The sequence below is a fragment of the Podarcis muralis genome, chromosome 8 (genome assembly GCF_964188315.1).
Source record: "Podarcis muralis chromosome 8, rPodMur119.hap1.1, whole genome shotgun sequence".
NCBI classification, from domain to species: domain Eukaryota; kingdom Metazoa; phylum Chordata; class Lepidosauria; order Squamata; family Lacertidae; genus Podarcis; species Podarcis muralis.
Genome location: NC_135662.1, coordinates 60,397,264 through 60,419,985, shown reverse-complemented (window position 1 = coordinate 60,419,985; position 22,722 = coordinate 60,397,264). Strand labels below are relative to the sequence as shown.

Genomic DNA, 22,722 nt, shown 5'->3' with positions numbered 1-22,722 from the left:
GAAGAAAAAGCATGCATATTGATCACAACTGTAATGGAGATCACGACTGCTGCAGGCTTCTTTATTACACACAGTAAAGGTTCCCTTTAAAGTACCGACTAGCGTGGCCTCTCCAAATATTATTATTTGGAGAAGCAACACCAAACCGCTTCCAAATATATCCTTTTATCTACGTGTGCGCTTACAAATTTATATACCGCATCCCCCTGCCTGGTTCCCATATGACACAAGCCATTAAATATTTCTGAATTTATCATTTTAATGCAGCAGCGTCCTAGACACAAATCCAGTACATTCCAAAATCATGTCTACAAATCCTGAAACAAATCCAGATGTCAGGCAGCAGAGTTAACCAGCTACAGATGGCAGGCCAGATTCTTCCCACCAAAGAGTTGCTCCAAAGGTTCTTGCCTTCCCCTGCATCGCCACTCAAAACTGCAGCACAATCTCAGGTCAAAGCATTCCAGGCTTTGTCACCACCACCAGATCATGCCACCGAAAAGGATGCTAAACCTCACTAACATCCCCCCCAAGGGCACCTCACTGAGTCACAGGCGTTTCTCCCCAGACACGGCTCTCCCCAGACTCTTTGAACTCAATGTGTTATTACAATAGCATGAGAGGAAAAGGGAAACAGCGTTTTTGGAACTGGAGTTAGCAGTGATGAGAAATCAATCTCTCGGCTTGGCCCAGCTTTAGCTTAAATGCAAACAAATCTAGGGAACAGCTACATTATCACTTTTGATATGATGCTAATATTAATTCTGGCAGTTCATACCCTAGTCATTGATTTTTTACTCTCTTTTTATTACAGCTAAAGTGCTAGCAGGAGCAACAGCACATTATTCTATTATTCCATAATACAAAATGAAAAGGCTGGATTAAAACACGAGGGTCAGGCAGCGGCTGCATATTTAAGAGATTACAGCAAGACTGCCTCTCTTGCCCCCGGCAGTTCCACTTGTTTATATGTTTGTCACATTTGTGGACTGCCTTCTCTCCAAGGAGCTCAAGCTGGTATACAGTTGACTTTCAACTTACACGTTCCGGAAATGACGCGTAACGCTAAAATCACAGACGGTTAAAACATACTCTCCCTGAACTTCCAAACACTTTCCCAGGGTGAGTGCAATGGTGGGTGGGATTGCCAACAGTTTTATTTGTGGACGTCCACACAAACCCTCCCCCCCCCCCCGGCAGAGCACATAAAGCTAAATTTGTGCACGGCAAATGTGTGTAAGCTGAGAGTTGGCTGTACATGATTCTACCCCGCTCCTGCATTTTATCTTCACACCAACCACGCGATAAGGCAGCCTTCACCCAACTGGTTCCCACATTGGGACTATAACACTCCCATCAGTCCCAGCCAGCATATCCAACAGTCAGAAAAGATGGGAGCTATTGTTAAAAAAACATATTGAGGGAATCGGGTTGGGCAAGGCTGATCTAAGCACTTTGATCTAGGGGCTAATCATATTGATCCAGTGTGTTACACTTCAGAACACACAGTAGAATCTCTAGTGTGATATACCCAGAACTAATCACATGGCTTCCCCACCCTGCTCTTGTCCATGACCGATGCTAGCTTGGCTGCTGGGCCAATGCTATCTCAGGCTGCCATTGCCACCTTTCAGAAAATACCCAGGAGACAAGGGGTTCTTCTTGGTGGCTGTTGCTATTTATTTATTAACAACAACAACAAATATTTCCAGCTTGAGTCAAGGTTTGAATATTTCAAGGGTAGTACATTGAACTGAGAACATTTACAGTAGCTACTGTATTCAGCAACCATAGTACGCCCTTGTGCAAGTTAATGGAAGCAAGAAGCAGTTCTGTTCATAATATTGAAGTTAGCTGTGCCCCTCTGGCCCTTGATTACATGCACTGATAAGATGCACATTAGCTGTTGCCCTTTGGCTCGTTTTCAGTGAGGTCTACACCACTGAAGCAAGCTGTCAGTGTCTGTTATGGTATGTTCTTGATAATGGAAATGCACAAAGCCCAAAAGGTGCTAAGCAGGGTAGGGTAAATTAAGAAATGAAGTGAAAACTAGTCATGCTTAACAGTGGGTATAAATCAATCATCATCTCACTAAATCCTACCCGAAATCCTTGGGCTGGCCTTTATGCCTGGTGGTAGAACAAAGAACCCTTACACAATCGTCAGGATAGGAAAATATGTTTTTACAAAGGGAGGTGACACACCATAAAAATACAAAAGTTGGCTTCAAAAAACATCTGCTGCCAAATGTAATTGCTCTCATTTTGATAAAACAGCACTGTTGGTTTATTACCCCGCTACACCCTCAGGATGCATAGAAAACTTTATAAATGATTGTGCAGCAACAAGCTTACTTGTGCATACATAAACACACATACCCACAGGACTCAGCCAGAATCCGAAAGGTGAACCCATGATTCAGCACTACATGAATCATTAGATAAATCCCAATAAACTCATACACTGAAAACTTCTGGTGTGCTGCTCTTAACACAAAGATGCACTGTCATGCAGCCACACTTCTACCTAGCACTGATGTTGGAAAGCAGTATTAGAAACTCAGATATATAAACTAAGTGCCAAATGGCTCCTTAAACCAGGGTTACAGTCACCCAGACGGAATGTCTGGTCACCATTTTAGAGCCAGATGGTTCGAAAGTCATATTTTTCAATACGACCTTTTCATTCCTGAAATTTGTTTAGATTGTACAGATAAAATATCACAGATCGAATTCTACAAGATCTGTTGTTTGTGTGTGTGAAGGATCCTCAGGCATGCCCGTCCAGATGGTGGAGATGTCAGGTGCCATCCTGGCAACTGGGCACCTTCACTTGGTCGCAAGTGGTCGATAGCCAAGTGCAAAATGGGCCTGGCGCCTGACAAATTTTGAACCCTGTCGGAAACTGAAGGTTGGGATTATGTGGATAATAAAGTGGACAGCTCAACAACTCTACACTGACTTAAGCTGCACCGACTTCCATGCAAAAAGTCGCTGAACCAATCTGCATTGCCAGATTTACCCCTCAGAAGCCCCACCAGCACAATGAGAATAGGCCTATCTGGGAGCAGATAAGTTGCAGCAACAGCCAACGCCACAGCACTGTTACTTGCAAACCGTTCCATGTCACTCAGGACAGAAAAAGAAAAATGAAAATCCCAAAGGCTTCCTTTTAGTCAGTTATTTATTCTCCTCGATGTAGCTGTCGACATCCTACCTTATTTGCACACAGCCTAATGTGCACATAGCATGCTTTAAAGCTGTGTTTTGCATTTCACCAGAAATAACCTGGTTCTGTATTTTTCTTTTCTAAGCAGTATTAAGTAAGCTGATGTCAGGAAGATGGTGTTGCCACTGTCTAAGTCTAAATTGCTGACAGATGTGATGCAATGTTAAATACATGAAGCACAATAGACTTTTCTTTCTCTGAAGCTGAGAGAAGTAATAAGAGAAATTGACTGCATTATGTTATTTGACTTCTAGAACCTCACACTACAGAGCAGAAAGTCAAACTCAACTCTCTCTCTGGTACCAGTCACACGATCCAAAGGCAGTGATATTAATGGAAAACTGGGTTTCTACAGCAGCAGTGTATCAGCTCTGGATGACAACAGAATGTTCACTAGCCTGATTCAGATATAAGGAGTCTAATAAATCAGAACCACTGCCTCCAAATACCAACTGCTGCAGGTCACAAGCAGAAGAGGGCTGAATTTCTATGCTGCTTTATATTTCCGCTTCCAACTACAAATCCCGCTTCAGCACATCAGTCATGGTTCATTCAACCACAGTCTCCCATTCCGTCCTTTCCCCAATTTTGTTTATTATTACATTTCTATCCCAACTTTCCTCAAAGCCAAGCTCAAGGTGGTATGCATGTTTTCCCTGCTCACCATTTATCCTCACAACAACTTTGGGAGGTAGGTTAGGCTGAGAGACAGTGACTGGCGCAAAGGAGCTTCATTGATCAGGTCAGAATTCAACACTCAAATCCGTGCATTGTACCTCAGTAGTTTACATATAATGGGAAACCATGGTTTAATAAAACACCAGCTGTCTTTCATTAAGGTACCCAAGAAAAAACACAACATTCATTCTCTGTGTACTAAATCATGGTTTAATAGCCGGAATAGTTCAGATTTAATGATCTTTGAAAAAACAACACTCTCAAAACAAAAGGTACATATATTCTTTTAGCCAGTTGTAGCTGCTGTACCACCTTTGGGGGCCATCATAGCTAAAAACTAGAGTGCTAACTCAACAGAAAATGAAATTAGACAAATAAAATAAGAAACCATTAAAACATGAGACAAACCATGGTTTGCCAGTTTGTTAATAGAACCCAGACAATGGTTTGAGTTTAAGTTATGAGTTCAGCAAGCCATGATTTGGCATGCTAACTGATTTTTATTATTATCATCTGGCTTGATGCATGAACAGAGCCATCATCCTCTGGAAATGACAGCCTTTTAGAAAATGCCAGTCCCACATAGTTCTGCATAATGAAACTGACCATGCAAAACACCATGTTCACATCAGCTCATAAAAGCCAACAGTCAAAGATAAAACGGAAAAGGTTATTACTTAAGAAAGTACATTTAGTATGTATCATACAGAAGAGTAAAATGCAGGTGATGTGACAGTTTAATTTCTTTTTTGTTTAGGAAGGAGAGAAACACTTACAGTGAAATTACACGTTGATGCACAATTTTGGCATAGTTGGCTTCTGAAACAGGCACACCTTACATCTTATTAAAATGGTTTCATAGTCCTACTTAAGCACTCTTAGTTTTAGAATCGTAGCGTGGAAAGGGGTCACAGGGCTCATCTAGTCCAACACCCCAACGTAGGACTCAAACTCCCAACCCGCAGGTTAAAAGTCTCATGCTTTACCGAATGAGCTGCCCTAGATATTCTGTCAAAAGACAGCACTTTTAATTTAATTCAATAAATGCAGTTTAAAAGTAAAAAGAGCAGGACAGTTTATTTAGATACTAGCTAAGGACCCATAAGTACTGCATTTTCCATTCTCCCAAAAGACCCTTTCCTCTGATGTATCCACTCCTGCAACAGCCCCTTCAGCCTCAGCCTTGTCTTGTCTGCCTACCACTGGCTGATTTCCTCTGATATCACAGTCAGACGGGGGGGGGGGGGATAACGCCTTTGGATGTCATTAGCTTACTTGCTCTGATGGGACAGTGTGGCCTGGGCAGCCTTAAGCCAGGGCGCTAAGGAGGACATGGGAGGCCTGAAAATTGGAACTCAAAACGCCCATGAAATTAAGTCACATCAATAGAGCTTGGGTGTCAATAGGCTTCAAATGGCATCTTGCTGGCTAGATTGCTTGAGCAATGAAACAGGACAGGTGCTGCTGCTGCTTTCTAAAAACATGTGCTCTTCTTATTTGAAAAGTTTCTGTATAATCACTTTGTAAAATGAATTCAAAATGACATCCCGCATACGGTATTCAAGGGTGGGGGTGGGGGCAGAAAACACATTCCATTAACAAAAAGAACAAAAAGAGAGAGAACAGAAGCTAGCATGACGGGGAAAGGCTTTCCAAAAAGAAAAAGGGGGAGGACACATATGCTGAGGAAAACAAACCCACTGACTATCATCTAATGCTTACACAAAAAGCAACAGCTCCTAATAAAACAAAAATAATTTAAAAAAACCGGTGCTGCTTTTAGCATGCAGTAAAATGGAAAGAGATTTCATGTGATTGAAACAGAAGAGTTGATGTGCAGCAGGATTGCTGTAAGCCCTGAGGGACCTGGTATCTGCCTTGCAATCTTTTCCCCACCTGGCGGGGGGGGGGGGGCGCTGACTGACTCCAGCGACAAAAGTGAATGGATTCTTGCCTTTATTTAGTTTTGTTGTAGATGCTGTCCATCCAGTACTCATAGCTTAATTCAGACCCTTTGTGCTCCTTTGAACTTTTGGGTGCTTAGTTATGAGCATTACTTCATTTGTCATAACATGACATTTGGGGGGGGGGGGTTTCACACAACTGAAGTTAATGTTCTCTCCCTCGTAGCAGAACTGTCAACCGAAGACATCAGCACACACCTCCAGACTGAGCTCATTAAGGCAGCCTGTGGACTAATACAGGTGGACATGTCAAAATTAAAGACTTATTTAATGCATGTACACAACTGCTTGCATTTTTCATCTGAGAGCCTAAGCAGCTAAATTTCATGTTTGAGAAGGGTGTCCCCCCCAAAAAAAAACAACACCATAGAAAAAAAGATGAAGCACCCTTAACCAGAACTTCCTTGGCTTTTAATTATACTTGGCTCCAAGTTCTGAAAGTCTCTACCTTTCCATTTCTGTTTTGTGGTTATATTAATGTTTTTAAAAAGTAAGAAGAGGGACAGTCTACTCTCCTCTTCAACTCACTCGCACAATATAGTCACACCATCCTTCCTCCCTGCTACAGACTAGAGAAGGAAGCTAGGCTGGATCCAATTTTGGTCCCCCTGTACAGAAGTAAGAGTCAGAGATAGGCAGCAGAAAGGCAAGTATCTTGGAGAAGGGTCACAGTTCAGTGACAGAACACATCCTTTGTATGAAAAGGGTCCCAGCTTCAATTTCTGGCATTTCCAGGTTGGGCTGGGAAAGACCCCTGTCTGAAACCCTGGAGAACTGCAGCCAGACAGCATAGAATAGACTGACTTTGAGTTAGATTGACCCATGGTCTGATTTGATACAAGGCAGCTTCCTGCCAGTGCCCAATGCTCCACTGGGACCAATGAACAGGGTTCACCAAAAGGAGTTTGCAGCTCAGTGGCTGGGACTAATGTTAAACTTGTCCCTTCAGCAAGGCCTGTGTTCATTCCAGTCCCTCATTGACACTGGCTTCTCCCTCCTTGTACTAATGGAAACTAACCTTGGCTGCCATTCCTCCTAACAATCTAAACGCATGCAGAGCAATTACAAATACAGTTTGTCAATTATGAACTTTAATATTTTTGAAAGAGCTGGTTAAGAAAACATCACTGTTATCTCAAAATAGTATTTTTTGGAGGTGGGACCAACCTTCTGAGTTAGCAAACATGAACAAAAATAAGTCGGGAGTAAACATAAAAGACATGCCATTAAAAGTAGTTCAGAAACAGTAGAAATCTATTGCTATGACTATCTCTTTAAAGATGAAAAGATAAGTGCTTTTTTGTGCCTCCCCCCCAACAGGAAGTATATCCATTTTTCATCCTAATTTAGAACTAACTTGGTTAGGAATTTTTAATGCCACATGAAACAAAAATCAGTTTTTCATCCAGTGCTTTGAAAGCATAAAAGGCAGACCTGCAATCAGAGGGAGATTCAGCTGAAACATATGACTGTCAGAATTAAGTGGTTAATTAAATTAATTTTACTTGTTTGTGGCTTATTTGAAGAAGGCATGAAAAGGAATGAAAATGTGTTTTTGTTACAATCAAGAGCACAGTCCACATACCTCTTGGAAGTCCCTGCACATTTACAATAAACTAGGAGTTACAGAAACCACCGCAGAATATAAAAACCATAATTATCCAAATTCACCATGTTCTGCTCTTTTAACTCCACTGCTATATAGCTGAGTTTCTGGGGCGTGAATAAAGTAGGTGTTGCCAAGCCTTGCCTTCCACCTCTTGCTTACCTTTCACTCCTTGCACTTCACCTGCCCACAAGGCAGCACACCCCTAGTATCTGCTGACACACCTTGATGCATGCAAGGACAAAGCAGGGTGTGTCATGCCCTTTCTTACCCATGTGTTAATTTAAAGAGGCTTTTCTTCCTCCTCTTGCTGGTGGAAGGCAACCTTCTCAACCTGCACAAGAAGTAGGGATACTTCCAACAGGTGCCAAGATGGGACAAGGTAAAGAACTGTGTCCTACTGAATACATAGTTCCAGAAACATATCAATATTTTCTGTCATTAGGGATTTTAGAAAAGCAGAAGCATAAAAACATTTTTAGTTTAAAAGGGGTGTTGTTGTTGTTGTTGTTGTTGTTGTTGTTGTTGTTGTTGTTGTTGTTGTTTTTGCTGTCCACCATCATGGACTCCCTAGGGAGGAAGGGCAGGACATGCATCTAGAGTTGAATACAATGCTCCATGCACTTAGTTCTGTTGGCACAACAGGACTTCCGTTTCCTCTCCTCCACCTTTTTGAGGGCACCCGGAGGGGTCAGGAGAGGAACCCTGTTGCACCAGCAGAGCCTCAACATTGCAAACCCTTTAAAACTGGAGTCACCAGCTGCTCTAGAACAAATATACTTCTAAGTCTAACAACTGTAATACACTAATGTTACCAGATGTCCAGCCTGTCTTTCCAGACATATAAAACCTATGTTTTGATTATTCCCCAGTTCAAGGGGCTGCCCTAAATGCCACAAATTCACATGGAAATTTTGAAACGGGCTCCATCTGCCCACAATAACCCAAGCAGGGAAATCCTGATCTATTAAACTTAGCGATAAAACTCAGAGTGAAACAAAAACAATGAGCGTGTTCAGTTCACATCCTTGTAATATTTGACTTTGAAACCATCAGTCACAGGTACACCTAAATGAACTGGTCAGCTCCCTGAGTGGGGATGGGGGGTGGTCCTATAGAGGGAAACATCTTATAAGGAAACCAGCCATTTCAGTAGATTCCAGCTTCCCTGTAAATAACTCCCACTGACTCCTGATTCAACAAGCACTTCACACCCCCTTCAAACCATTAATATCACAGATGGCACTACGAAAAGCCACAAGGTAAGAGGACAGAAGTGGCTGCGGCAGAAGTATATTCCTGGAAATCAAGCAAAATTCCCATTCTAGCCAGCAGGAGTAGGTGTCAAGTAAGCACTTTGTCAATTGCCTGTACTGTATCCACAAATGCATTTTAAAAACACTGTTGTTGTTATTAAAATGTCAACACAAAAAGAAATTAAGCACCACGTAGTACAAGTCAGTCACCACTGAACTATGTGTTCCCACACCTTTCAGCCATTTTCAAGAGTGGAGGTGGAGAAGACTACGTAGTTAGAAATTCTTAGAAGTCAACAGAATCCTTGAACTACATTGCCTTCACTGAGCATAAACATTAAAATGAAACTTATGTCAGATCCTATGTTGTTGTTGTTTTAAAAGTCTCCCAGAGTCATTCTGAGACTCTGTCACATATGATGTTACTCAGATTGTGTCAGTGATCCTTTTGCAAGGAGCAGCATTCCTTACTAAGTCCACGTTCACAGCGATTTGCCCACACCATTCCAGTTACCCTTGAGGAAATTCATACGGAGGTACCGTAACTTTCCCTTGGGCAGGAGCTGCAAACATTTTTCCTAAACCATAAACCCACACCACACAGTTTCCACCCCAAAGTAAAGATAAAATTAGCCCAACAAGTATTGATTTTATTGGGATTTGAAGAAACATGAATAGCTGAGGCTGGTGGTACAACCCAGAGAAAACAGAAAACTTGACCTACTCAGACTTCAGTGGATTTGAAACCTGCAATCCTACACACAGAGGTAGGTTGCTTAAAATTTCAACGGGATTTAAGCCATGTAACAGGATGCAGGATTGCACACTTAGATGTATCTTACTTTCCCTGGATTGCACCCTAGAGCTGTAATTTTCAACATCTGGAGGCTTATTTTCCATTTTACAACCTACAAACTATGTCAAAACTATGATCCAGTTTTAAAGACAGGATTATAGGCAATGAAATCCAAAACTGTGATAAGCTATGGATGGGGAAAATACCACGTGATTGCCCACACCTGGACCATGGCCTGCAGTTACTACTGTAGGTGCAAATTAAAAATAAAAGCTGATATAGTAATAGCTGGAGAAAGACTGATGGGGGGGGGGGACCTAGGAAATGGGCAAGGAATGATATTGTAAATATATGACACATTAGCCTGGCACATGGTGCAGAGAACTCCAGGCAAGAGTCCCAGTATTTTTGGAGCTAAAAAGAACTGGATGTCACGCGGAGGCAAAAAAAAATCTCAGCCCCAAGTGAAATGCCATGACTTGCATTGTTAAGCAGCAATGTGTGAAATGAATCAATGTTATTCTTTAATTGGCTGGAAGGAGTTCTACTTAGTATTTGGCAAACAGAAGGGAAAGTAGAGAAAGAAGTGGTCAGATGGATTTCTAAAAGAAAAAACGTCGACACCAATGTCACTGGGATGAAGTATTGTATCCACTTGAAACCAAAACAAACTGCATTCAGTTTTATTTTACAGAGAGAGATTTTTAAGTGTACAACCAAATAATAAAAGTGCCAATACACATCTGTTGCTTCTGTCTGTGTGGCCTTAGTCACTACTATAGAAAGACCTACTACAGCTCAAGGCATACGTGCCCTAAAAATCTTTCACCATCTTCAATTTTCTCAAGGGATTATAATGTTTTTGAAGGCACTAATAATTCTGCTAGAGGTAAATTAACCTGCTCACAGAAGTCCCAGGATTCCTGGAGGAGGAGGAAGCTATGACAGCTTCATCACTTTAGGCCTTTTCTTTTTCTTTCTTTCTTTCTTTCTTTCTTTCTTTCTTTCTTTCTTTCTTTCTTTCTCTTTCTTTCTTTCTTTCTTTCTCTCTCTCTCTCTCTCTCTCTCTCTCTCTCTCTCTCTCTCTCTCTCTCTCTCACACACACACACACACACACACACACACACATTAGGAAAACTAATAAAATGAAGGAAACCAATATATGACTAAAAACAGCCCTTCACTGATTTCAAGCATGATACTAATTTTGGAATCTTCCCAAATAATTTCATGGCCGCTTACAATCATTAACAGAAAATTAATTGTGCTGAGTGGTTATCCTAAAAAAAAAAAAAGAGAGAGAGAGAGAACATGACAGAAGTTGTTTAAATTGTATTTTTCTCCATCCCAAGACTGTTTCCCCCCACCCACCCTCAAGCCCCTTGTGTGTCAAGTTATTTTAAAGTTCAAAATAAAACAGCAATGCTATAAAAACAACGCCTACAGCATGTACACTGCATGTTGGAATGGATTCTTCAACTTGGCCTCATCGCTTATGCATTGGATAAAACAAACACTGACAGCTTTTTTGCATTTGTAAAGGCCCCCATAGCAGCTGTGGTGATCCCACCATAGAGCAATGAATTAAGCCTGAAATCCAGCTGGGTTTGAACAGAAGCCTTCTTTTTTCTCCACAATACAGCAAGACTATCATTGTTAACCTAGGCATTATTACAAAATATTCCACATGACATTCAGAGTGAGAACTACACCCTACAAAATTAGCTCTTGTAAGCATTTTTAATATATTTAAAAACAAATTTGATAGCGCGGCCTAGGCTGATTACAAGTTTCACGTTGCAAGGATATGAAAGACAAAGCTGGCCATCTCAGCAGAATGATCAACTGAAAAGAGAGGTATAGATAGACAGATCCCAGTTTACTGAACACAAGAAACATGAAAAAGCAGGCCGGAAAAACCTCTTGATAAAGGTCACTTCTATATGAAACAGATTTCCAAAATATTCCCACCCACCCCATTGCCGCTGTCACCCCCAAAAGCCAAGCAGCAGCATTCAGCAAGAAAGATTATCGTTTAGTGTGCTATATAAGTAGGAAATTTCCATTCTTGGCATACATGGAAAGGGTTGACAGGGGATTCCCAGCATTTTTAAGGCTTCTGCAGCTGAATCTTCCATCTTATTCTCCATTATACCTGAAATATCACTACTCGCCAAACTCTCCCTTGTGCAGAGATGGAGGGATGGATGTAGGTTGCCATGAATGAATAAACAAAACGTTTTGCTTCTCGTGGAGAGGGGCTGCAACAAGCAGTTGAAGGAAGAACTGCATGGCTGCAATGTGTGTAAGAAACCCTTTCCTTCCAGATACATATGGGTTAAGCACCTCGGCCTTCCTCTGGCCCCAAAAGACTGCTCTCTCAACCCAAAACACATCCAGCCCCATAACCGCTTTCCGAGGAAGCAGCTGTCAGGTTTTGGTTAACACACATGCGCATGTAATGCATAGCTGGGCCCTTAGCCTGCTGCAGCCTGTTCACACCAAGGCTTCCGCCCCTGGAGTCTCTGCTAGGAGTCCCAGCGGCTCCTTCAACAGTTTTAACATGGAATGATAATCAGGAACTGGCTAACCCACCAGGGGCTGAGTAAATGCTACAATTAACAAACAGCACCTTAAAAATCAGCCAAAATAAGCAGCCGCTTGATTAAACAGAGAAGTGTCCTGAGCCAGGTACATTAAATATAAATGCACTTGGTCCTGTGAAATCACGGGGCAATGGCTTAATGGAACCCTCTGTGCTTATAAAGGCAGGCTTAGAGCAAGCTCAGGCAATTGCACTGGAGAGCTCAGCTTTTTTCTGTGGGTTGGCATCTTTTGACATTAGCCAGTCAATGAGTCCACCTGCAGTTTCCTCCTCCCTGTGGAAGAGACTGGAACCTGGATCAGACATCAAATGCCGGTAACCAGAAGGCAAAAAACTAAAAAAACACCACCTTTCACCTATATTATATCACTAACGTAATGTACACTCTGTGGACTGTAACTTGCTTGAGGAGCCAATTAAAAAAATTAAATGGCTAGCACTAGTCTCCTCGTGGAAAGTAAATGTCTTAAAAGCACCTCAGTTTGGCTCACAATTTGGGGTTTCTGCCTGAAAGTGCAAAAAGAGGCAATTTCCATGTCAGTTCACAGCATGGTGACCAATTCTAGCCATTTCACGCCTTCAGGTTATCTAGCAACTGCTGCAATTTTTATGTTTCTAGGAAGTAAACTTCAATTGTTTGTATGTGGGGCCTCAGACTCCGCATGAACTTCCTGCAACCCAGAAAAATACAGTACAATCCTAGGCATGTTTACTTAGAAGCAAGGGTCACTATGCTCAAAGAGGCCTACTCCCTGGTAAGTGTATTTAAGACTAAACTGCCATTTAACTAGGACAATATTGGCATTATGTTAGTCCTATGTGCATGTTTTGGAGAGGGGAGGAGAGAAGAGAAAGCTTTAGCATCATTAGGATATCTAGCAGCTAATAAGGCAAGAGCAACCCTGCTGGGTTATATCCATCAACCTGTTTTCTATAACATCCAGATATGCTACATGCAGGGTTTGAATTCTGCTGAATCTCCTAGGAACTATGGACTCAGGGGACCTTCCATTATTAACAGGATCTGAGGCACACATGAAACATAAATGCAGTGGTATTATGAATAAAGATTTTAATATTTAAGCTATTAGATCTGCTAATCTTCCAGAGCTTTTTTTCAGATACAACTTTTCTTTATCTTTTTTTCTTTCTTGGCTTGGGGTGGGGAGGGGAAAAACAAGGCAAAGAGCCACAAAATAGGGAGGCTTGTGGCAGATGGAAGGAAGTTCAAACCCACATCTGAGATAACTTTGTAATTTAGCTATAACTTTAAAAGACACCGGGTAAACCAGGGATTGTGGTCAGGATATTCCTTGTCTGGACATACTCTTTAAAGGGAAATTCAAAGAGAAATATATCTTATGAAGAGAGGAAATGCAGTTAATTCCCGATATAAGAATACAAAACGTCTCAAAACATTAAATTACTGAATGCTTTTGCCTCTACAACAAACAAGCCAGGAGAGCCTTTCTTTTTTTTTTTTTTTTTTTGGCCTCTGAAGAATGTGGGTTGAATAATCAGTGTTGCCATTTCTGGTAAAATGATTGTTTTGTTCCATTTATAACCCATCATTGCAAAGCAGTAGGCTGGCTTTAGGTGTTCTTAGGCTTGCTAGTAGTAAATGTGAAAAGAATCTAGGGGTCTCAGTAGACCCCTAGCATAACACGAGACAACAGTGTGATGCAGCAGCAGTAAGCAGCAGCAAAAAAATGTTTTTAATGCTAGTCTAGGCTGAACCAATAGAAGTATATTGTCCAGATCAATGGAAGTAGTAATACCTCTCTGCCTTGGTCAGACCACACCTGGAGTATTGTGTCCAGTTCTGGTCACCGCAATTTAAGAAGAATCCCTGACCACTAGGTTCCAAAACCCACAGGAGACCAGTGAAGGATTTAGAGCTGAAATTGCATTGGAACACAAGCCATGCAAACAGCAGACTGACACATTTATAGCACTATAAATGAAACTGACCCAAGCAGGGGGAGGAAAACTGTAAGATTAAAAATAAATAAATGGAAATATAGGCAATTATACAGGCAGTGCTTTTTTTCTGGGGGGATGCAAGGGGACGCATTGTTGGAGCCAGACCCCAAAACATTTTGTGAATCCAATGGCGGCTTCATTTCCTTTCCCGGTGATTTTCTTGAGTCAAAATGACAGTACCTCTAAATATCTTTTTAGGGGGAAAAAGCACTCCGTTACTCAAAAGCAATCCATTACTCAGACTGTGGACAGATTTGCACATGCATGAACATCACTTGATGGATTGTGTGCTGAATGTGTTAACAGCAACCAGCAAAAAGCTGTGTGTTCCAGTTTGTCAATAGGCCAGAGATCCTGCCTTATTCTTTAGTTCTGAGGTAGCACAAAATGATGCAGTAACCACACCTTCTGCTCTGTGGTCCACCGGTTCCCTTCTGCCTACCATAGGGGGAAAAACCTGTTGTCTTGCATTCTACGGAAACTGCAGGATGAGAATAGGCAACTGGCCTGTAAAAAAGACAAAGGCGTGGGGGTGGGGGTAGGCTCTCCACCATATTGTCAGCTCTGCTTGATCTACAACAGCATTTTGCACACATTCAAGTTGTCACTTGATGCTGTAGTCACTATGACCTAATTCAAGTCAGTTCAGAAGCACCATGAGTCCTGTGTTTATGCACTCACCCTGCCACTCCCTGCTTGTATGCTCTGCTGGATTAAGAATGTCCTTGTTTCTTGTTTTTTGTGCAACTCTTAATTTGCAACAGTTACTTCTGAACTGGCAAACTATGGTTTGTAGGGGGGAAATTCAGAACTATAAATCACTTCCACCAATATGCAATATCAAACTCTGATTTCCAGTCCTTCCTTCCCTTATAAAATCAACAAGTGAAGAATTTTTGCTGTAACAAGTTTATAAAAATTAAGCTGAGAAAACTCAAACAGATAATTAAACTTAATATGAAGCCTTCAACAGTAATCACCAGACATTCCTGGAAAAATAGTTTTATATTCAATTACTATAAAATATGTGAATTAGCATGTCTGGGAAATGTAGCAAAAATAACAGTGGCTTCCTCCATTCATGGAGGAAAGGCAAGTTTTGCCAATTTACCCTTCTCCTACACTAGCTTCCATACTCTTCCCAGAGGGCCCTCCAACTGTTCAGAGCAGATTTCTGGAAATTCCAATGGATCAGGGGGGGAATCAGTTAAAATCACCTCCCACCCACTTCCATTCACAGGAGGCTTCATGAGTAAGTCAATCATAGGATCTCTGGCTCCAACGCAATGATTTAAAAGAGACCATGTAACCCAGGCATGGCCAAACTTGGCCCTCCAGCTGTTTGGGGACTACAACTCCCACCATCCCTAGCTAACAGGACCAGTAGTCAGGGGTGATAGGATTTGTAGTCCCAAAACAGCTGGAGGGCCAAGTTTGGCCATGCCTGATGTAACCAATATGATCTATATAGCTGAATTTGTAATCCAGGTGGTGCCCTCCAGATGCTGTTGGACTATAATTCCCATCAGCCCCAGCTGCTGTAGTTGGAGTTGGGAGTCCAACAGCATCTGGAGGATACTACAGTGGCTAGCCTTGGTATACTGGATGACAAACACCAAGTCATAGGCAGGTAGCCATGTTAACTCACTGCAGGAAGCTCGACATGAGTCCTGACACTATAAAGAGTAACAATTTTGCTGCAGTTACCGGTAAGTGAGTTCTAGTCCAAGAAAGCTTATGCCACAATAATAATGGTAATTATTTTAAGGTGTCACAGAAACTGATTAAGTCACATTGCATCCCTGCCTTTCTGATGTAATTTTCCTTTGTAAACATTGTCAATGTAGACTACAATATTGCACCCCACACATGTGGGTGCAAGCCCCACTGAACTCAACAGGACTTGCTTCTCAGCAGATATGTGTAGGACTGAACTGTCAGACAGTAAGCAACACAGAGCAACACCAAACTTAACTAGCTAGGTGCATTTTTACAGATGGATCGCAAAGTCCTAATGAGATACTATTTATTCATAAAATATGAGCTGCATTTCCCAAGTGCTAAAGTGTGCTATATACAAGTGTAACTTAAATAGCAAAAAACGTCTATTAAAGCAATAGCATTATAGCTTAAGTGTTGAGGTGCATAAGGTGCCTCTGTCCTAGTTTTTCAGCAATTCCCCCTCAGTGCCTTCAGCAGAGTCCCCCTACCCTCAAGGAGAAACATTTGGAGAGGGAGCTCAAGGGGCTGTGGGGCAGGATGGAGCAGCAAGGTCACTTTCTGGCCCTGTCTCTCTTATCTGTATCTAACTCACATTTATTTTTAAGCCAATCATTAAGTAGTCATTCTAGATCTTTCCTCACCTCATTTGATTGTGTAACACAGGCCACAAAGAAGCAAGCTGCAATTCAGCAAGATATAGATTAAAAACAGGCTAACCACCAAATATTAGATAAGATTGCTCTAAATCACACCTAAATCACATTTTGGGCAACAAATTACTGTCTCAATGGCTCTCAGAAACAATGAAACTTTCACCATCGCAGCTTATATTGAATGAATACCATTGATCCCCAGACAACTACAGCTTCAGCTTCACAAACACAAGTATTATCTTCCTTCTGAGGTAAAAAGTAATATACATTTTCATAATTATTCAACGCCACTCCAAAAAGCACTTGAACGTTCTGAGCCTAACTGCTGAACACCCTTAAAATTACAGAGAGGATTGTCTTAATTTGAGTAGGAATTTTTTGAACTGAAACTTGGCTTGGAGTTCTGTATTTCTGACACAGAAATATGAGCAGTCCTAAAAAAATTTCCTCAGCTGCAGTTCAACAAAGTTAATTGTCTTGGCACATACATTGGACTGAAAAGTTATGCTTGCTGCTTTGCACATCTGAAAGCCTCAACTTCCAATGCCAAATTCAATACATGATGTAGCTCAACACCAATATATATAGAAGTCCAAATTCTGACCATCAAAAGAACCTTAAAAATAGATGCAGGTTAGATTGTTTAAAGCAAAGTTCAGCTCCTCCTCAAAAATACAGCCTGGGAAATTTCATTACAGTTTTAAGAAGATGCCAGCAGATGGGTCAATTAAAATTAGGAGCAGTTCCCAGAATTAAATAGCACCCGATTTGATGCCTGCTCAAGATAATAGAGGTGGAGTTGGCTACATAACTCCTTCCCTTCTCAGGCAGTTTTTGTACCACCAGGTGCATATGACAAATATTGTTAATGTCAGAACTCTTGTTGATTTTAAAGAACAGTTTGCCTGATTTAAAGACAGATACCCAACAGCAAAATCTTTTGCCTTAAACTGTAATACTAAGCACACTTTCCTGGGAGTAAAGCTTATTGAACTCAGTGCAATTTACTTCTGTGTAAACATGTATAGGAATGTGCTGCACATCTTGCAAGGCAGAAAAACAAACTTTTGCACGGTGTAGGACGGCCTGTAAAGCTAATGGAAATTCTATGCCATACAGGTAGCACTGTAATTTATATATATATATATATTTATTTTTATATATATATATATATATATATATATATATATATATATGTGTGTATATGTACACACACACACACATATATATATATATATATATATATATACACATACATACACACACACACACACACAAAGCAAAGAATTGTATGACAAAGCAAAGAATTGTTTTTGCAGTTCAAAATGTACTGCAGATTCTTATCTGCAAATCTGCTAGGAAAAAGCCTGTTTACATTTTAAGAAATCAGTAGACCAGCAAAACTTATGGGCTACAATTCAATGCTGAGTTAGGCATGCATAAAGTGTGCCTTTGTGTTGGACTGTGACCAATGGAAGCAGCAAGGAGGCCCCAAAAACACTAAAAAAAATGACCCATTTATAGTACTTTTGACTTGCTGCCACTGACTGAGATTTTGAAATGGCTAGCTAAAGGAATAGCTTGATTCCTAAATGGCAACATTTCCAGTTGCGGGGTGTGTGAGGGGGGTAATTTCTAACAAAAGGAATGATCCGTCAGTTTTCTGCAGCTGTGGCATTCAAAACATTCTCGCTTCAAGGAACCCTTTTCCATACAAACATGTCTGTTAAGGAATTCCTGTATGTTATAGAGGTTTCTGGAAAGTGTTTGGGGGAGCTGCCTGTGACAGGATGCTTTCAAAGCCTGCTGGGCCTCACCACTGTCTTTTTGAAAGAATCAACAGTGCGACCTAGAATGCATCCAACACTCTCCTGGGCCTAGTGCACAAGCAAAGGGAAGATGAGCAGTAAGCAGGCAAGCTCTCAGAGGTTTGTATAATAATAATAATAATAATAATAATAATAATAAATAAAATAATAATAATAATAATAATAATAATAATAATAATAATTTTTAATCTATAACCCACCCATCTGGCTGGGTTTCTCCAGCCACTCTGAGTGGCTTACAACATATATAAAAATACAACCAAACATTAGAAAAACAAAATATCCTATACAAGCAACAAACAGACCAATAAATAAATAGAAATCAACAATAAACAGTTTACAGTTATACTCAAATTAAAATACGGTAACCATCAACTCCAACTAAACATTTAACCAACAGCAACTCAACAAAAACTAAACAGAGGGACCAAAATGAGAACCATGTAAAACGTTTTAAAACATTTTAGCCAGTGACCGCAAACCAAGAGCTGTTCTAGCAATGTCCCAGTGGCCTCCCAGAAGCCTCTTTTAGCTGTTCAGAGTGAGTTTGGGCCCCGCCCAGAGTCTACCAGTTCATATTTGCTTATTGAGGAACCCTGAACCTCCAATAAGCCTCTTAAACATACGGTAACTGAAAACCACTGAACTAGAACTTAGTATGGTCACTTCCCAATCTGGAGAATTCTCCACTACTTTGAGGATTCCCAGGGCTGTGAGACATCACACAGATATGGATACGGCACCCTGTCCCACATTTGCACCAGAAATGATTTTGTAAAAGTGAAGCAGTGAGCATCTTTGGAATGACTACTGTACATAAATAAATGGGGAGATCTATGTTGGATGTGCAGATCTCTTTTAGGCTTTTGTTATTTCCATTACACAGGGGAGTGAAATGAAGCTGAGAAACTGTGATTATCAAATGCCACAGCTGAAAGAGGATTTGAACTCAGGCTAAATCCACCACTCCAGCCACTACACCAAGTTGGAGAAGGCTGTCTTTGATGTTCAAGCCCAAAGCAATGATGGCATACTAAAGAAAATACTCCTGGCAATCTTAGGAATTGCAATAGGATATAATAAGTAGTTACAAGTTATGTATGGCTCAAGCTATTTAGGGATTTGCTAAGCACATCAATTTGTACCAGGAATGCTACTAGAATACAGTACAAGCCCTGGGGCATGGGTATATTCTCAGAAGTCCAGCCCCTTCAAATGGTGAAACCCTAGGCTTAGTTTCCAAACAATAAAAAAGACAGCTTAGTCCTCATAAACGGACATAAATCACATTCAGTAGCCAAAGACTGAACAATTCTCCTTCCTCAGTGGATGCCACCACAATAAGGAAAATAGCCTTGATCTCACTTAGCAAGAATAGCTCAAGTGCCAACCAGAGATAAATTCCACTCTTCAGCCACAGAAATGATACGGCTGATGGTTCTAGGCTAAATTCAAAGCACATTCCAGTACTTTTTTTAGTGCTTTAACATTCTACAAGACATGCTACTACCATGGGAAACGTCTTCTGGTCCCATGTCATTAAATAACACCACATTAAATTAACAAGATTTATAAAATATCTTAAGAACTCCACTGAACCTGAACAGTGTCATAAACCCCAGCTACTCAGGATCTGACTGTCACTGTACACAGATGGATCCTCCACAACCATCTCTGCAGAGGCAAGAAAATATCATACAATACAAGAACATGTTTTGTCTAGCGGACCATGACGTGACAGATTGGCCTTGGGTTCAAATTCTACCGCAGACATAATTTTAAAATGAGTCCTCAGTACCTGCATCCCATTTGTAACATACATAGCCCTGCAACAACTCCTGCAGGAATTCTAATGCTACATCCATCGAGTTACAACACTAGTATTACATATTTGCTGGCACAGTGGCTCATAGGATCAGCCAACTGTGTGCATTTTAATTTATTAATTATTTTTAAAACATCTGTAAGCTTGTCTTTCATCCAAGGAGCTCACAGCTCTCCTCTAAATCCACAGCTTCGTGAAGTAGGTTTGACTGATAAATTGCAATCTAAAGTTGCATAGTGAGCTTCATGGCTGAACTGTTATTTGAACACAAGCCTCCCAGGGAAGAGTACAGTGCCTTCTTCACTACAATGTGCTGACTTCCCAGAGCAGGTGAGAGAAGATGCTTTCTTCAGCTGTAGGTATAATGGTGAATTTAAAACAGTTGGTTAATCATCTTCAAGAACAATACAGGAATTGGCATCTATGAAAGTCAGGTTTAGAACTTCAATATTGTTGAAGAACTACAAAGTTCTCTGTATGCAAGCGAGGATATTGGTTCCCTCAAGTTTAAGCCAAAATTAGACTACTTCATGTGGGAAAATACTTAGGAAATAGAGCACAGCAGACCACCATAATGAACTAATTAATATAGCTAATTAATTCAAGAGAAATTTGACAGAAAAAAATAACAAAAGTGAAATACACCCATGTATTGTGTTTATGGGTTATTACAAATCAATTACTGTAATGCACTACAATTTGAAACATACTGCTTATTGCCATTGTAAAACCAGCAAATCATGCGAGAAGCATCTTTGTTGATGCCTGTATTCACATTTAAAATATATGCTAAGGGTGGGGGGATCACTATATAGCGTTTTTCAAAAGGCTCTTGATGAATGGTGACAATCTCTACACAGTACACAGCTATACTGTACTTTCTAATTTCTGCATCAGCAGGAAACATTTTCATTTGACAAAATAGCTCTGGTGAGTTCCAGCACTATCTAGCCTTACAGAATCTGAGTCACTGATACATTAAACTTCCACTTCAAATCTATACTTACTGTGTAAAATGTCATGAGCCAGCCAGCAACAGAGGCAATATAGACACTAGGTGGACCATTGTTCAAGCTGAAATACATTAATTCTATACTGGAATTCCTCATCAGTGATTTCTCCCACTGAAAGATCAACTAAATGACTAGACACAATCCACACACTGGTTACACAGGAATATTATGATGTTCGAGACAGTGATGCAAGTGAGTTACATGTGTTTTTAGAATTCTTGAACTGAGGGGTGGATGTGGGCAAAACATTCTAGCAGTCTTTCATAATGCTTTTCAAGCAAACTGTTTGGCATACACTACTTCATGAATTTCTCCCTTTTAGTGGCCTAGCAACGAAGGACTCAATGTTAAGTGTTTGGGACAAGAAGGCCACAGGAAAAGGCTGACTGAGATGGGAGGTTGAAAGCCAGCCAGGTGAACTGGCACTTCAATCAGCCCCGGGGGGGCACCTAATAAAAATGGTAGGATTGCGCACCCAAAAAATTCCAGCAGGCCCATAACTCGGGAGGAAGAATCAGCTTCTGCCACTACATGCTATTTATGTGATAGCAGAAGGTGCAAACACCTTACTTTTGAGAAAGGTGAGCACAGGAGAGTGGGCTTTCTTCACAGCATCCGTGCAAACGGAAATGGGGCCCGCCATCCTCCCTTCACCAGAAAGTCTGCAGGGAGGAAGCAGAATAACTGCCCAGTTCAGACAGCCTGGTAGGCAGGTGAGGCGGAGGGACACGTCAGAGGTATGTGAATACTTGCTACACCTGCTCACCTCGCCAGGGAGGCCTACGCCAGCGGTGCCACCATGGGCTCCGCAGCCGCCCTTCGCTGCTGCCGCCCCCACCGCCGCCGCCTCTGGCAAAGCGGCCCGTCCCCTCAGCAGCCCGCTTTCCCTCATCCGTCCGCCCGCACCGGATCTCGCGCATGACGTCAGACCGGTGGGCGGGGCATTCGGGACGCTGAGGAGACGGGAGATTTTTTTCGGCGAGCCCAGGCCCTTCCTTTTGTGACGTCACGAGCACAAGAAGAACCTGGCCCGGGCTGGGCTGAGCTGAGTGGCCGGAAACCCGGGGGCTCGCGCTGACATCCCGCTTAACCTGTTGCTGCCGCCGGAGAGAGGACGGATGCAACCAGGAGCAGCACGCGCCGCCGAGGGCCGGAGCAGCAGCAGCAGCAGCAGCAGCAGCCATGCCTGCTGTCTGCGGCCGCGATTCACTGCCATGGCCAATAGAGCCTCCCTGGTCTCGCTTTCCCCACCAGCCTGCCCTCTTCTCTCTCTCTCCCTCCCCGCCACCCCGCTCTCGTAACATGACAAGCCTGAAACTTGTGTGAACACACGAAACGCTGTCTGGCTTTTCCAGTATAGCGTGTCTTTCCAAACAGGTCCTGGAGAGAGAGGAGTGGCACCACTTCTTTTCTCTTTCCCCAGCAAGCTGCATGAACGCGATAGAGTTGCATTGTTCAGTCGTGCAGACGAAAAGAGTATCTAAAAACAGATTTTGGCTTGAAAAAGGAAAACACGCCGCGAATTCCCCACCCCTTTTCCTGCTTTGTTTCGCTGCACTGGAA

The 22,722-nt window shown here is 41.7% G+C and overlaps 1 protein-coding gene across 1 annotated transcript in view; it reads right to left on the bottom strand.

The window, feature by feature from the left end:
* The window catches only part of JARID2 (jumonji and AT-rich interaction domain containing 2), a 190,905-nt gene extending 168,956 nt beyond the window's left edge, over positions 1 to 21,949 (bottom strand). Inside the window, exon 1 of the mRNA XM_028737640.2 lies at positions 21,926 to 21,949. The gene's annotated coding sequence lies outside the window, so the exon portion shown is untranslated. The remainder of the gene's footprint in view (positions 1 to 21,925) is intronic.
* Positions 21,950 to 22,722: the final 773 nt, after the last annotated feature.